Source organism: Plectropomus leopardus, chromosome 6, assembly GCF_026936395.1.
Source record: "Plectropomus leopardus strain MGB_pleo_1.0 chromosome 6, ASM2693639v1, whole genome shotgun sequence".
Lineage (NCBI taxonomy): Eukaryota > Metazoa > Chordata > Actinopteri > Perciformes > Serranidae > Plectropomus > Plectropomus leopardus.
Window position 1 is genome coordinate 23,758,519 of NC_142181.1, and position 17,106 is coordinate 23,775,624.

The 17,106-nt window shown below is 38.2% G+C and overlaps 1 protein-coding gene across 3 annotated transcripts in view; it reads left to right on the top strand.

Annotated features, from left to right (window-relative positions):
• esamb (endothelial cell adhesion molecule b) overlaps positions 1 to 17,106 on the top strand; it is a 52,146-nt gene that overhangs the window by 19,300 nt on the left and 15,740 nt on the right. The window lies entirely within an intron of this gene.

Genomic DNA, 17,106 nt, shown 5'->3' on the forward strand with positions numbered 1-17,106 from the left:
GGGAGCACTTTGACAAAAGCACAGTTTCTAATGCATTCACAAGCAGACCCTCGAGAGGCCTTAAAAGCCTCTCGCTTAATCAATCATGTCAGCGTGCAGGAGCCATCAAATCCTCTGATATAATCCATGTTGATTACAGTCCTCTCACCTCTGCTAAATTACTGTGCTCTTAATTGTGTTGAATGCAAGATGGTTCTGACTTATTTTCTCTGCTCCTGTCTCTTTTTCTCTTTCACTGTGTGCTGGGCAACATCTAATTTTATTTTATTGGAAATAGAAAGTGTGAAACATTTAGGGTTATACAACTCAATTACATGGACCATCACGTTACAACAATTTCTCTCTGTTGTGTGTTTATGAGTCCATTTGTCATTTATTCGGAATCTGTCAATGGTTGTAAAAAGAGCTTTTCAGCTCTTTAAAGTTAATGACTCAATCTGTCCCTTGCTCACTCACTGCTGATCATTCTGTGACAGCAATCTGCTCTTCAATCTGCAGTCAATTTAAGGGGGGGGGGGTTGTTCACTGCTTTTCTCTAGTTTGGCAGTTTTGATAACATATTTTACCTGACATCCAACAGGGCGAGGAACGTGAGCTGTGAGATAGTCAAACAGGTTGTAAACAAACCTGCCAGAACAACTTTTTTATCTAATGTCATGCTTTAGCTCTTTGACCTTTTGCTCTTTGACTTTTCGTTTTAGACTGGACTGTTTTGCGGATCATCACTTATCATAAAAAAAAAAAAAAAAAAGACATCCCACGGTTGTTTGCATGATCCTGCTTAAATAGATCTTAATTAAGAGCCATAATAACCAGTACATTCATTGTCTTTGCAACATCATCACATCATTCCCTTATGTCACTTTACCTTAAATGCTTTTATATATATATATATATGTACATATATATATATATATACAAAGCTATAGATGTCATGTCATTACCTTATGTTACCTTGCTTTACGTGTGGTGCAGTCGTAGTGTTTCGCTGTAATTACGCTGAAATTTCCCCAGGAGTATCCCCAAATAGCTGCAAGAGATTGCATAATCCTTTTTATATATATCGATAAAAGATAAAAACCATCACAGCTAGAACATTCTTATTGTAACATGAAGCTAAGACTTCTGACCTTTATGCCATCATACTTTATGCCCGTAATTGCATCATGTTTTGTACGGGGCAAAAACACGTGAAAATGTGCGGTTGCACCAGTGGAATGGATTGATCCATCACAAATGCCAGTGGACTTTTCTCATAAAAATAAATATATCTCAATAACAAAATAATGTACATTGTTTAAATAAATAACTTTTCAACTATTAATTTTTATTTTCCTACATTTAAAAATCGAATGGATCTTTTGTTTTTACATCGTAAAACATAATGAAAAACATGTTTGTTTTTTGTATTACTGTATTTAATGACACAGTTTCAATACTTAAGTCAGTCATTATGATTTAGTGACTTACGCACCCTTTTTTGCTTAGTTGGTAAAGATTTTAGGAATATGAAGTATTTGAAGAGAGCCAGAAATTACATCACGATAAGCATAAAAAGCCAATATGGGCACTGGTGGACCATTTCTATAGCAGAATTCAAAGGGTTTGTGAATTTTTGTTTGTTGTGATTTTGCTTGTTTCATGTCTTTCATTCATGTTTATTCAGTTTACTGTTACATTTTTTTCCTCGTTATCACATTGCACTCTTTGTGCATTTAATATCTATGTTCCCCTTATTTTTATTCAGCACGGATCTGTTGTATATTATACTAATGCACTTTTATTTATTTCTTTATTCACTCTTATTTTTTTAATTTTAACTACTACCAAGTTAATTAATGTAATTTAATCATAACTGAGACCGATGATACAAAATGTATGAAAATAATTCACTTTAATTAAACATTGCTTAAATTTTAACTCCACAACATGAATGTTAACTTCTACATAAATCCATCAGTCAGACTGGTAATATGCTTCTACTGTAAACATGCTGATACTTAAACAACATACTTCAGTCAGCATTTGGCAGCATATTGAATTTGGCGACCGTCCTTCAACCACAAGCCACGAGTTTAAGCTCCCGTGTCGGCAAACATCCTTCAACACGACACAGAATCTTTACCAGCTGCAGGGCTGCTCTCCTGTTACTGACCCTGCACTTAGACCTTGCTGTGAAAAGAAAATTTCCCTATAGGGATCAATAAAGTGTCACATTAGCACGGTAATGCACAGCTGGGAAGTAAAGCAGGAGCGATATTACCTGTACAAATCACTGTGCTACATTAATCATGCCTGTGATTTGCGAGCCTGCCAAACAGACGACTACAACCCACTTCGCTCAGCGGTTAAATGCCACACATGAACACTGCTGGCTGCTACATTGGAGAGCTGTAACTGCTGCTTGAACCTGCAGGCTGATGGAAAAACTCATTTTATAAACATGCTGTAAAACTCTAATGACTTACATATTTTTTTGAGAGTTTAACAAACCATTTAATATTTTTTTGCTGGTGTATAATCCACACATACTTGACATTCACTTCATAAATTGTAACTCTTATGACATCCTGAGCTGCCAAACCAGATGTTAACTAAAATCTGACAAGTTGATCTTACTTAAAATAATCTTGGAAACAAATTGCCTTGACAAAGGAAAGTAAATGTAATTATTTTAAATTCTTATTTATGTTTACTTTAGATTAAATTGCTAAGTTTTCTCGAAATTTAGCTGTATTCATTTTGTGAGGTTGTTGCAACTTAAAAATGACAAGGAAAATTACCTAATTATTTCTAGAGTTAGCAACTTCAGTAAACCATGTTCGCCTGACTCACTTAATTATGAAATAGAAGATTTAGGCAATGACTAAGATAAGAAATCTGTAAGTTCTGTTTTCTTAACATGTTTAAGAAAATATAGACATGATTGACTTGTTTTCAACTTGTGAAACTTGTCATTTTGAAGTTTCAACAACTTCACAGAATTCAGTAAATATAAGTAAATTTAAGTAAACTTAACAATTAGATAAAAATTAATCATAAATTAAGACTAATAGTAATATTTAAGATCAACATTTACAAATTTTACAGTGTTTCTAACAGCCAAGTCTAAATATATCACAGATAAAACTGATCACTGCAATGATTTTACCTTGTTGGGAAATCTTTTTTTTTTCATAGAGTAACCATGAATACGCAATTTTAGTGACTCTACTGTGTGTGTGTGTGTGTGTGCGTGCACGCGTGCGTGTGCGTGTGTGTGTGTAAGTAGGTGTGCTGCACCATGTGCAATCATTTGGGTGAAATGGGGACAAAGGTAAAGTGACTGTTAAAGGTTCATTTCACCCAATTAGATAATCAGATAATCCACAGTTTTCATTGGGAACCAAAATCTACCGGGGATGAAAATATCAGTAAAAAATCATCCACACAGTGAGGTCTGTGGATTGATCTAATGTAAGTGATGTAACTGGGACATTGTGTCTGGATTTCTGTTAAGACTTTCAGACATGATATTTAATTAATATTTCTGAGCTCCATTACACCTCCATTGTATTGGCGGCAAGTCTCACAGTTGATATATCTGAAGTTAAACCCAAACTATCTGCATTGCCAGATATCATTATGGTTAAGGCCACAGTCACTCCAAAAAAAAAAAAGATAAAGTTATTAACATGATGATAACTTCCCAAAGCTATAAATCCTGTGTCTTACTATTATAAACTGCTGTGCAGTGTTTTGAGCTCTCTTCATATGCTTAAAAAGTGATGGGCATAGCCACCATGAAATCACCCATCAACATTTGGACTTTCATTTTGAAGCCTCGAGTTCAGCATTTCGGCCATCACATCTTGATTTTTTGAAACCAGCACTGAGTAGATTTTGCCAAGAGGGTGGAGCTGTCGAGGAGCGAGGAGCTGTTCTGACTCATAGGCTATGGTGACTCCTCATAAACACTCGAAGCGGCCATGACCTTAAAGACCGCTGCACACAAGTCAGTATTTTTTGTGTGAAAGTGTCGTACACTTAACCATAATACTTTCTCAAGTTGTGTCAATCAAGTTTGCACACCATCTCTGAAACTTTCATCTTTCATTAAAGTTTGGAAAAGGTTAGATTTTTTTTCTTTTTCCACATTCATCTGCAACAAGACAGAGGAACAGGAGACATAGTATTATTCTGAAACTCAGAAAGCCTGCTTTCAACAGGTCAGATTCAGATCCAGTCGAATGATGCACAAACTATCACTTGAAATGATTTGATTTTTTGTGGTCATAGGTCAAAGGTCAAGGTCACAGTGACCTTGCATTCATCTCATTCGTTTGAAAGCAATGTCTTAAGAACATCTTGCGGGAATTACTTCAAATTAGACACAAACATTCACTTGGACAACATGATGAGCTGATTAGAATTTGGTGTTCGAAGGTCAAGGTCACTGTGACTTTACATCCGTCTCATTTTTGTGAACACAGTATCTGGAGATGGCCTTGAGGGAGTTTCCTCAAGTTTGGCACCAATGTCTGCTTGGACTCAAAAATGACCTGATTAGAATCTGTTGGTTGATGGTCAAAGGTCAAGGTCATGGTGCTCTCATACAACATTTTTTTGGCCACAACTTAAGAACCTTTGGTGTCCAACTTGAGACTGTGCTGGATGTATAGATCTTCTGGGTGTGTGAAGCATCCATGTTTTCACAGACATGGAAGTAATCTTTTACTGCAACTTAACTGCTGGGTGAAGGCATACAACCGCATGGCAGTATATTTGTTTTTGTTAAAAAGTTGGGTATTTTAACATGGGGCTCTATGGAGATTGACTCACTTTTGGAGCCATTTGAGGAATTGCAGGTTTTGGCATTTCCGTAATGGCTTCATTTTTTTTCATTGCTCAACATTAAGGTTTAGTGACCCTTTAATGTGTTTTTGGATAAAAGTGGAGAGCAGAGCAGCAGGAATGAATCGGGCTCAGGTGTGAGACATGCTGCACTAAGTTATTTCCTGTGGTCTCTGTAGGCTCTAAGCTGTAGCTCTCACCTTTGGCCAGGACCCCTTCAGTTGTACTGTGGTTGGACCTGTGGGTTAATCTGTGTGTATCAGATGTGCTGGATATAATGTAGTGTGGAGATGGGGGCCAGCAGGGCTCTTATGACCATCTGAGCCCTGACTGTCCTGCATGTCAGGATTTTCTCACAAAGCTCTTGTGTGACTAATGAAAAGCAGTTCCTCGCAGCATTTCTAACCTTACAGAGGTTTTTTTGCCAAGCTGCTGTCTGCCTACAGACGTTACATCCAAAAGACTTGCTTCTTCCTGCTCTATTAAGAATCAGAGCAGTGAATTCTGTCTACCATGTCCTATATACATGTAAAAATGGCATGATATAATTAGTTTTTTTTTTTTTTTTAAATATTGATTTCGCCTATGTAATGGGCTCTGCACCAGGTGATGTTAATTATTAATCACACCATTACTGTGCTTAAGGTAAAGATAGCGTTAGAGATGTAAGGCTGGTCTAAATTTGACCAAGAACTGATTTACTGCAGTTGAAGGACTTTAAATATAAAAGAAAAAATCTTTACAATAATGCATTTTATTTTTTCTGATCAAAAATTGAAAACAGATTCTTTAACAACTTTGTTTAACCCTGGATCAACATCAGTGTTATTGTGCTTTGTTTAGGTGGTTTCACAAGCATTTAAATCGCTGGAAAATTGTCAAACAGTAAGGGAAACTTAAAAAAAAGTATATATATATATATTCATTTTTATTAGATATTTAAAATTATGTTACAAGTTAACATATATTATCACTTAATTATATTGATTATTTTTATTTTAGCACTTTCTTTATAGTAATTTCCTGTTTCTTTAGCCTTTCACTTTTTAGTAATTTCTTGCTTACTTGTGTAATTTCTTGTTAAGTTGCTCATTGCCTTTTTTCAGTTTTTTTTTTAAGCCAATTCGCTCAGGTTTCAAAGGGTTAACGTGATTTTTCTTCCGACAGATTAATTTTTTTCATTAAAACTGTTTGGATTTTGGAAATAATCAGGAATAAAGCAAGTCTGGTTATGATGAAAAAATAAGGAGAGACCTTGAAAGTCCATAAATTCAACATAAAATGTTTTGTCCATGGAACATCCGATGACACAGGTCTTAAATAGCATACAGTTTGGTTTGATGTGTTTTTACACAAAATTAACAGCTCAATCCATGAGAAGTACCCTGCTGAATCATATTGATTAGTCACCTCCCTGTCAGCTATATGGATTGGATTTCACTTAATAAAATCTATAGCTGGGCTTTAGGAGTATCTCTGCCTGTGGGAACTGATAAAAGTCTCAGTGCTTTGATAGCAAAAGCTGAATTCAGACCTTCTCTTTTATTATTAATGGCCTGTCAACTCGCCAGCACAACATTTTGGCATCATACCAATATGTTTCAATTGCATATTTCATACATATCAATGTTATTAAGGTGGTGTGGTATTTGATCTGACTGTGTTACCTGGAGTTTGAGAGGATGGCGTGTGGCATGTTACCCAGGTAAGACACCTGCCAATCCGCAGACCAAAGTTTGAGACCAACAAACAGCAAAACCTGTGATTTTGCTTGTTGTTGCTGATTTTTCAAACAGAGCAGGCTTTAGAGTTTTCTAGTGATTTTTGGATCAGTAAGCAGTGTTTTACTCTCCAGATGTTGCATAATGATGCCAAACTGCTTGTACCCGACACCTCTCCCACAATGAACTTGGGAGGCATTTGAGCGTCTGATGTTGTATACAGATTATAATACTCAAGCTGTAATTCCTCTCTGATGAGAGCTCGGTGGAAATCTGAAATCAGATCACTCAGCTTCTTAATTACAGTCTCGCTGCACTGAGCTCGCTGTGTCCCACAGGCAGTGAAGTGGCGAGGCAGTCGGGGGCCTCAGAAAGCGAGTTCGACCCTGGACTTGTGCAGCAGCGGCCCTATCGTCCCTCACTCTGTCACTCTGTCAGCACAACTTGACTCGTGCGCGGTAACACATGACAGATCTGGGAGATAAAACAGCCAACCCCTCGCCCCGCTGCCACACTAATGGTTTATAAATATCTTCTTCAAAGACCCTAGACGGTATGAGGGGTGGCGGGGCCGTTATGGGCTCTGTTGTGGTGCAACATTGCAGACCCATTTAAGTTCTCAGTTTGCCTTTCATTCCCAGCCATTAGGACCCAAGAGCTGGCTGGAGGAGGAGGGGAGGGGGGTCATAAGAGCAGTGTGGGACTTGTGATGGACAGCTAAAATTAAGAGGGCCACTGGCGCCCAGAAGTCCGAGTCAGACTGATCAACACAACACAAGAAACATCAACTACTTGTTGTTCAGCCGCCTCACTGTCAGCTTCTCTACAGCATGAACACTCACATGTACCGATGTAAACCTTCCCCTCAATTTACGTAATTCACAGAAGTTTCTCCACAATAAGAGCCTTTGTTTTCCTACGTAAACACCTTTATCCCCTGTGTGTTTGTGTGTGTGTGGTGTGTGGTGTGTTTGGTATTTGCATGTGATCAAAGCCCACTGCTCCCTCCTTACCCGTCTGACTATAGAAACCTGCCACTTTGTTTCCTTAGCGTCTGTTAGCTCCAAGGGCATTGTGGTTAAATGTGTCGGCTGTCAGAGCAGACAGAAGACATGTCAGGCATTCAACCTAAACACAAGCACGTGTGCGTCTGTCACTTGAACTGCATAATCATGCGTGTAAGTAAACATTGTAACGTGAGAACCAGGCGTGTGAAAAGGTTCAGAAGGTTGAACTGTAGTGGGCACTTTGAGATGGCAGGAAGAGTACACAAGGCGCGCACAAAAATGACTTAATGGGCACATGTGTGGTCTCTGCTTTGTTTTTCAGTGATGTGAGCATCCTGAAAAGATGATAATTGAAGGCTGGATGGTAGTAATCATATTTCAGATGATTTAATGTTCAGGAAATTAAGGTTAAAAATAGCTTCAGCAATGAGAAATTGTTGTGTTTTTTTTTTGTTTTTTTTTTTTTACACTGATTGAGCTTCATAATATATCATGAAATGTTTGCCTAAATCGCCCGAGTCTCATCTTTCCACTTTTGTAGAGATGGACACAAAAACAGTGTGTTAGAGGAAGTAAGGAAATTAATAATATGTTTTTTGTTTTTTTGTTTTTTCAATTGTTTCCTGGTGTTTTGTTGCTCTCTTGGTCTGCACCAGTGATACCTATTGAGGGAAAAGTGTAACAAGGCTGTCCTTTATGGGTTTATGATCAGTTATGATAACCTTTACGAATGTGAATTAGTGCAGCTCAACTTCTGCAACTCAGAGGCCATCTATTAGGCTGTGAGGCTGAAGTCAACCAAGGAAAGTCTACTCCTCATCCAATCGATTGGTCAATAGGCGAAAAAAATTGCACATTATCTCTCAGGTGCAGATTACAAAGTATTACTTAAGTACTGTTCTTGAGTACAGTTTTTGAGTACCTATACTTTACTTGAGTATTACATTTTTTGGAAACGTATTACTCTGACTCCACTAATTTTCTATGAATTATCTTGTTAAATTTTCCAATCAGTGGATGATTTTTTGTTGTTTTCCAAAATGCTAAAGTCAAAAAACTGTGATTATGCTGTTCTACGTGTCGTTTGTTTGTCAAGGTGGTGTTCCCGAAACCTGTGGCCATACCTCAATTCCATGTTTAAAGTTTTAGAGATGAAGAATGATTCCTATAGTTTTAAATATTTGCTCCGTTTACTGCACACAACCACCTCACAGCATGTTGAGGTATGTAAACATTTGCTTAATTCCAGATTAATGTTTTAAACAAATTTGTTCTTGTAGGAGTTGCAGTTTTGTGTTTTATCAAATTACTTTCAATAGGTTTATCTGCAAAGTTGTTGTACGCTGTTAAAAATATTTTCATTTAGCCTTTATACTCAGGCTGCGGCTTCAACAATATATTTAAAAAATATTTTACTAAAATATTTTTTTACTTTGAAAGGGTCTTCAAAAAAAGGGTGTTTTTTCATTCAGCCTCAGATCTCCCAAAAAGTGTCCATGAAGCAAAATTACTCAAACAAGAAGCATTTTTGTTTACTTCATGTTCAGTCCTCCTTACCAATCTAATGTTTTGAATTTGTTTCCCCCTGCATCACACTCGGACTGAATTGTGTCCATAATTTAGCAAAGCAGAGAAATCCTCCCACTAAAAGCAATATAAAAGTATACCAGTTCCACTTCTGATTTAGGATGACACTTTTCTGTCATGAGTGGGCCGGTGCATCTGCTGTGACCTGAAGGTGATACTGTTAACAACAAATAAATATAAATGAGGTGTGTGTGCATTTATTTGTATGGCTGCCTTCACATGTTTGTGCGTGTGACCGTGAAAGCGGGCCAGTTTGCAGTGAGAACCGGGGGGTGGTTGTGGGAGTTTGGATTTATGTGTGCGAGGAGAATCAATTTAAACACAATCAAAAAGTTGAGAGGGATTAAAGCTACTGTGATGAGATAGCACACTCAAAATGGTTTAAAATAGCTGCAGAGATTACACTAATGTAATCCAATTTAAAGGAGCCTTCCCCAAATATTTATTATTGAAGCACCATCTGTTTGAAGCCTTTAGGGTCAGCCTGATGGGCGGTTTTACACCAACAAGGCTATTTTGTTGTCCTACATTCCTTCCTGTCCTGTCTGTCAAAAAGTCAGGGAATAACCCCCTTTTTCCTGGCTCAGTCGCAATCTTTGTTCATGTTTGTCCTCATTTGACGTCAACAGATCTGGAACAGTTTGCAATCTGTTCCTCACGTGCTAAATTCCTTAATAAAAGTAAAACTCAAGGTCAACCGGATTTGTTTTCCAGCCCGACTAATGAACTGATTATAATGAGGACAAGAAATCTGATGCTTAAATAATTTATTATTATGTCGTCTGTTCTCGCTTAGGCATTTACGGGGTCATTTTAAGACTTTGTTATCACTGCGCTGACACAGATCCCAGCTCATCGCAGACAAAACATGCTGCACAGATCAGACGAATGTGGTTTCATGCACATAAGCTGTGTTACTGAGCAGAACTCCTCAGTTAATGATGAAGCACGGGACTGGACAATTTCATGTTATACTCCAGGAGATTTTACACTGTTTTTTAAGATGTTACAGATTAGAGCTGCAACAATTAATTAATTAATTAGTTTACAGCTATTACATGATTCGCCAACTGCTTTGATAATCAATTTGATTTGAGTAATTAAAAAAAAAAAAAAAAAGAAGAAGATCAAACTTCTCTGTATCCAGCTTCTTATATGTGAATATTTCCTGATTTCTTTCCCCACTTCTATGACGGTAAACTGAATATAATATATAATATGATATATTAATATCTATTAATAAAATGAATCCCTGTTTATAATCTAATGCAATGTTTCCGGTCTTGGGGATTCAGTTTTATACCATTCGGCTCATGACAAAGATTGTGGTTGCTTCTTATTGCTGTGGACACAGATCCTTCTTAGGAGTGGACATTCACAGTTGGATCCTGTCATGTAATTATGTATTCTGTTTTGCTGTTTAATCTCAACCTGTTTCGATATATTTGCTATTTCTGGATGTTTGATCATGCTGCCAATGGCTTTGAGCTCAAACCCATTTGTTTTTGTTATGCCCATAACGAATACAGACATATATCTGTGAGACCCGCTGTTCAGTTTGATTGAAAGCCTATAAGTTGGTTCAGAAGTGTGCTCAAGTCCACTGCTACAACCTCATGGCATACTACCCTTTTCCACGAACATGGACTGGGTTCTGTTGCACTTTCCGCACCTAATTTTGAACCGTTAAAGCATTTCCACTAAAAAAAGAGAAAAAAAAAGGTTCAAAACCTGGAAAACTGGTTCCCAGCTAGAACCAAAAAACAGAAGTTTTATTTTTGATATTGAATGCAAACCGTGATGACATCAACAGGCATGTCATATTGTACAGGTTGGAAAGAGAGGATGGAGAGGGCAACAATGAAGATGCTGAGTGAGAAATCATTTGGATACAAACAAATATTTGTCATAAGTTAATAACAACAAAAGTTTGCAGGTTACCAATGTAATCTGCCATCTTGCGACTACTGCTTGCTTCTACAGTGGCTCCTCTCAAAACTGGTGCAAACACTGTCTGGGTTGCATGCCTGCAGCCACTCCGTTTACCTGAAATTCACATTTAGTGCTGCTGTTGTTCAAATAGCATTTCCAAAGCTCCACTTCCATCCCATCATCCACCTTAAAGCCCTGAAAGAGTCTTTCTTTCTACTATATGGTAGAAGACTACCTGCTGTGCCTCAGCTTCAATTGAAGAATTTCATATATTTCAAGTGATGACTGAAAATAACATAAATATGAGTCTGAAATAAATCTAAAGGTACAAGGAAGCATTATAAACATGAAATATTTTCTTTAATGTTAAAGTCGTGAATTATTCAGCATCACTTGGAAACAGAAAAGTGCATACAGCCCGCTGTCAAGACTTTTTAACCTTTAGACCCCGTTGTTTCCTAGGATTATCAGCTCATTTTTAAGGCCCCCTTTCCTGTATCAACAGGGCAAAGCTGAGGGGTAGAGGTGTAAATGGGGAGTAAATCTGAGCCTCAGCTAAAGCTTTAGCTCCAGAGAGAGACTCACATGAGAGAGAGACATGGGTGGAAGCAGAGATTACTCGGGGAGATAGAGTGGGGCTGGTTAAAGAGGATCAGTTTATCTTCACACAGGCCTTCGTGGCTCCCCAAGGGCTTTGAGAGAGGGACTGACTTTTTTATCCTTCATTTGATCACATCAACGCAACAGAATTAGGTTGCCTTGTTAAGACATGCAAATCACACGTATTTCAGTGAGAAACATGACACCTGTTTCTTTATTTTTGCATAAACCTGCTCTGCCTGACATGACAGTTAGCCTGTGTCTTCTCAGTTTGTACTAAATTTACTGTCATTGAATGTGAGATTTTAGTGATATGACAGTTTCCAATGTTTTTCATCTTTTATCAAATGATCTGTTTTACCATATGAGTGTGCTGCCCCCTATGGACACCTCGTGGTGACACAACAACCTCACATTTGATCTATTAATTGTGTCCCAGCTCAAACATGCATGAGAGAGTCGACTCTTCTTTGATTAGTCTGTGCAGGTTTATGAGTGTGGCGTCCTTGCTCTGTCTGAATTGCTGTTGCAACTGAGACTCTGCTAATATCTCATAGCCATGATGCCCTGCAGGAAAACAACAACAAAAAAACACTGTTTATTCTAAAGAGAAGAATCCAATTAGCAGATATAAAGCGTGGCTAGGCTGAACGATCGCCTTTGGCAAAATGTAATTAGGACAGAGTTTACTGAGGCTACATAGTATCATATCTGCATCCCCTTTATTGGCAGCTTTTTCCTATTTTTTCCAGTTGTGAAGGATTTAGATTGACTTTATACCCATATCCACATCTTGAATCGCCTCTATCTGTCTGTGTCTGCAGCCAAATACACACACATCCCAGATGGAGACAGCCACGGATTAGTGAAGATTTTCCTTCATTTAATAAACAATTGAATGACACAGTTTTGAGGATAAACCCGCTCAAAGACGCACAAGAATAGTCTGGAGTGAGGAGACTACAGGGGCATTATCCCACTTCATCATGGAATATCATTCAGAATTACTGTCCGAGTCCATGGCTGCGCACACATGAAGAAGCAGCGGGGTCACATCAACCAACAGAAAAACATGATCCTTTAAAACTGTTTTGCTGCTGCTGCACAATATATATTAATCATCAAGCGACGCCTGGGCAGCACTTTACATAAAATGTCTTTGCATGTATAGACATGCAAAGAGATTTTATGTAGACTCAATTGCAGCCTCTTCACAAACAAGGCCTTTTTTCCTCAGTAATGTTATGTAATTGTTACAGCACGCACACGTCGGTTTCCAGCAAACACAATAGCTGCTGCAAATGAAATCGGAGCACTAACAGGATTTGTGGGGAGAAAACTATGTTTCAAATCTGAAAAAATAGGGATTTGGCTGCTGTGCATTATGAATGAAAAACACACTCATATGATGATGGCTGCTGGAACATGGTGATGATAAAGATATTAATCTCATGCATGCATATCCAATAGACGGTTTTACTGCTCCTCAACACTGACAAGAGGGAATGCCGGATATGAAAACATGATTTATGACCAGACATGGCAACGTTTTGGGCATTTGTGTCTCTTGTGTATCTTTACATGTGTTTCATAAAAGCACTGCCAAGGATTCTTATGTGGGTAGACGTTCCACTCAATTACTGGGATGACGGTCAGGCTGAAATATGTCATTAAAAATCAAATGGATTGCCATGAAATTTTGTGGAGACACTCATGTCCCTCTCATGCAGAGTTGTAATAACTTTGCTGATCCTCTGAATTTTCATTCAGTGCTATTGTTAGGTCAGAATTTTAATTTGTCAAATGCTTTGCTGTATGACAATATACTATACTTGCAAAAACAATGACTATTCCATCAGCCTGATAACTATTTGTACTGGATGTTATTAAGCAGATTTTAGCATGCTAATATGCTAAATAGTAAACATTATTAAGGCTGTACCTGACCCGAAAATGTCAGTCAAAATTGGATTTGACTATTTAATACAAATATTTGACAGTTCATTCCTTTCCTGTGACAGCAATGTTCACATAACAAGTTAGCCCTCTGAGCTAATTCACGCTAACATGAAGACACTAAGAAATCAAACAAAAGCCAAAGACTATAATGTGTTAAGCTGCTGTGAGCAGTAAATTTACCTCTTTTAGCTGGAGGCAGAGGAAAAGGTTATACCAGAGCATGACCAGACAAAGCCTCTCTTCCTCTGGGCAGCTCAGTCAGACTCACCCTGGGTCTGGGTCTGCAGCTACCTGCTGCAGAGGGCAGCATGAAAGCAAGGAGCACTTGCTCTGCAGCTACATTCAGGGCCCAAAATGTCTGCAAAAGTACGCTGCATACTGACTAACAAGAAAAAAACTGCTCAACTTGAGGGAATCTTAGTTGACCGAGGGGTCTGTGATTGATAATTAGATCTTTAAAACCTTCAACTTTCAAGGGGCAACCCTAAATTACATACACAAAAAATCGTCATGTTAATATTGTTAACGTGAACATTAACAGTTCATTGTCCACATAGTGGAACCGTTACATGACATTCACATTTTGGGCCTGAGTGCTGTGTTGTTGGGGTAAGACTAATTTGACTGTACTTTAGGCTAAAGGAAACTTTCAAGCGTATCATTCAGTATCTACTGTACAATTTATTATTTTATTTACTTATTTTGTGTTTTTCTTGTTGTTGTTTTTTGCCATTTCAGTAACTCTCCTATCATTTCAGAGTTCTCCTCTCCCTCTGGCCACCGTCCCTCTCACCTGGCCCTTAAAATCATTTTCTTCACCTGCAGTTCATTACCCTTATTAGCAATCAGTGTACGTACCGGTCCTGTTTTACTTTAGCCTGTCTCATGTTCCCAGTGTTTTCCTGCTCCTGTGTTGCCTGACATACCTGTGTTTGATCCTGCTTACCTAATTGTGAAACCTTGCCTCACCTACCTCGCTCTCACTGGATTTGTTTCTCCGAGTAACTGATCACTTCATACTCTGACCTTTGCCGGTTTGACCAAGTGAACTGAAGTTGCTTGCTTAATTGACTGTGTCACTGTCGTGCTTTCGAATTCCCACCTGCCTGGTTTCTCTAAACTCGTAGCAACTGCACAAACACGCTCTGTTGCGTGACATGGATGATTAAATGCAAAGCAAAATGATCTGCTAATCGTTATTTACAGAATGTAAATGCTGTTGTCATGATGATGACGATGCATTGGTGGTCTGAGCGACCATGTGTCAGATCATATCCATGTCCAGCTGAGCCCTTTTGCTCACGTGAGGTGAGAGGATTGAGCCCGGGATTGTTTAGGGATTAGTCAGCAGGACTTACCAGATTCAGAGATTCAGAAATTAAGGGACAGGAGCGCCCCAGCGGCGGGGTCACATTGTCCCAGGAGGAATAGAAAAGCACTGAGTCACTGCAGCACAATTATAAGTCCAAAGAACAAGTTTTATTGTGCTTTTTGTCATTGAAATCTCTACCTCACGCACACTTTCATCCACTTCATCTGTACATCCGTCAGCATCACTGCTACCAATCGCCTAATTCTCCTGCCTCGACATGCGTTCAGTCTGGAAAAGAAGGAAGGCGTGCCTGGCTGAACAGATGTGGAGATTGCAGCCGCCCGTCTATGGATCATAATACGCTCCCTCTCTCTCTCTTTTGCTGTGTGTGTGATCTCCTCTAACTATCCATTCTGCCTGTCTGTTTGAGCACAAGAGGAACACTTTTCTCTGTGTTTTCCTGCTGTAGAGGGATTTAGTGGCACCAATATTTTTTTTTAACTTTGTGTGAGTTTTCGAGTCTTCAAACTGGAGACACCAGTGGACATCGACTGCTGGGATCAGTTGATCCAGCTTCAGCTGTCCGGTTCAGGTGACTGGGCACCCTGTGAGTTGGACATCCTTCTTTTGTTGTCTTTGTTATACTGTCTCTTTCTTTTCAATCCTTAATGTTTTGCTCATGTTTACCGCGTGAAAAAAATATCAGGCAGTTTTTTAACAGTTTTGTACATTCTTGACATTTGAGATAGGGATGCCAGATAATATCATCACATCATTGATATGGGCACATATTAGTTTTGAAATGAAATATCTGAATCGGCCAACATGGCAATTTCTGCCGATATAACAAAAAACTTATTTTTTTTACTGACAAAGTGAACATGCACAAAACATGAACCATAAATTGAAGTATTTTTCACAATGAGTTACTATTATATACTCATTGTAGCATTGTATTTTGTGTTTCCATGTGCTGGTGGGCCATCACGATAAGAGTATGCAAAATGTAATTACTATTGATATCAGTATTGGTTATCAGCCAAATGAGTTGTTTTATGTTGACATATCAAATATTGAAAATGAGTCCTTTAACTTTTGAGAACCTGAATGGACATCAGCTTTGTTGTGCTGCATTCAGACGCCTTTTTTCCACAGGCACCGGAACCTGATTACAGATTTTTTTTACTCTTCCTTTGTTGCTTATTTCCAGGTAATTTTTTATGAATTGTTTCTTCTCCATGTTTTATTAAAACACACATAATTAAACACATACTAAAGGTTAGATTTCCCAAAATCCATGCACCTAAACATTTACTTCTGCAGCTAAATAACCCAGGAGGATAATTCCAGCTGATTTAAAATAATCATCTCATTCTAACAGTGCTTTATTGACAATTGAAGCACATGTCTTTAGTTTGCTTTATTATGCTTCCACGTAGTATGATGAATATGCCATGCCTTAGTTTTGGGTAGCTGAATGTACAGAAGCAAAAGGGACAACACACACACACACACACACACACACACACACACACACACACACACACACACACAGGTGTCATGATGTCAAAAGGGGGGTGAAGCATGTTGGGGATTGCCTGATCCTGAGGTTGCTCGTGATCATGAAGGAACACAACAGATCAGATGTCATCAGCTGATGTCCGAGTTACAAAATGAAACTTGATCCTTGAATCCACTGGGAATGTTTGCTGGGTTATTGTTTTTCCCCATTTTACCATTTTCAGCCTTAGTTCTCATGTATTCATTTATTTTTTTTATGCTTCTTCTGTCTCATCATCTTTTTTCTGCTGTACAAATTGACAAAATCCTGCAACAAAGACATGTGGCACCATGATTCATTTTGATCAGTTTTATCAACATTTTTCTGCGTATTATTTAAACAAAAAAACTCACATAACACACTTGGAATTAACAAAGCAAAGGTCAAAGAAAAATAAAACACTATAGCTAAAGTAATTAGTCCTCTAATTGAGCAATGGATCGACAGATATGTTCATTGTACGTCGATGTATGCACAAAAAAACCAACACAAATCCCTTGTAAGTGAAAACCTACTTGATAATAAATCAGATTCTGATAAATCACCAAATACCAAACAGTTATTTAAGTTATTATTTAGGCAAAAGTACTGTCA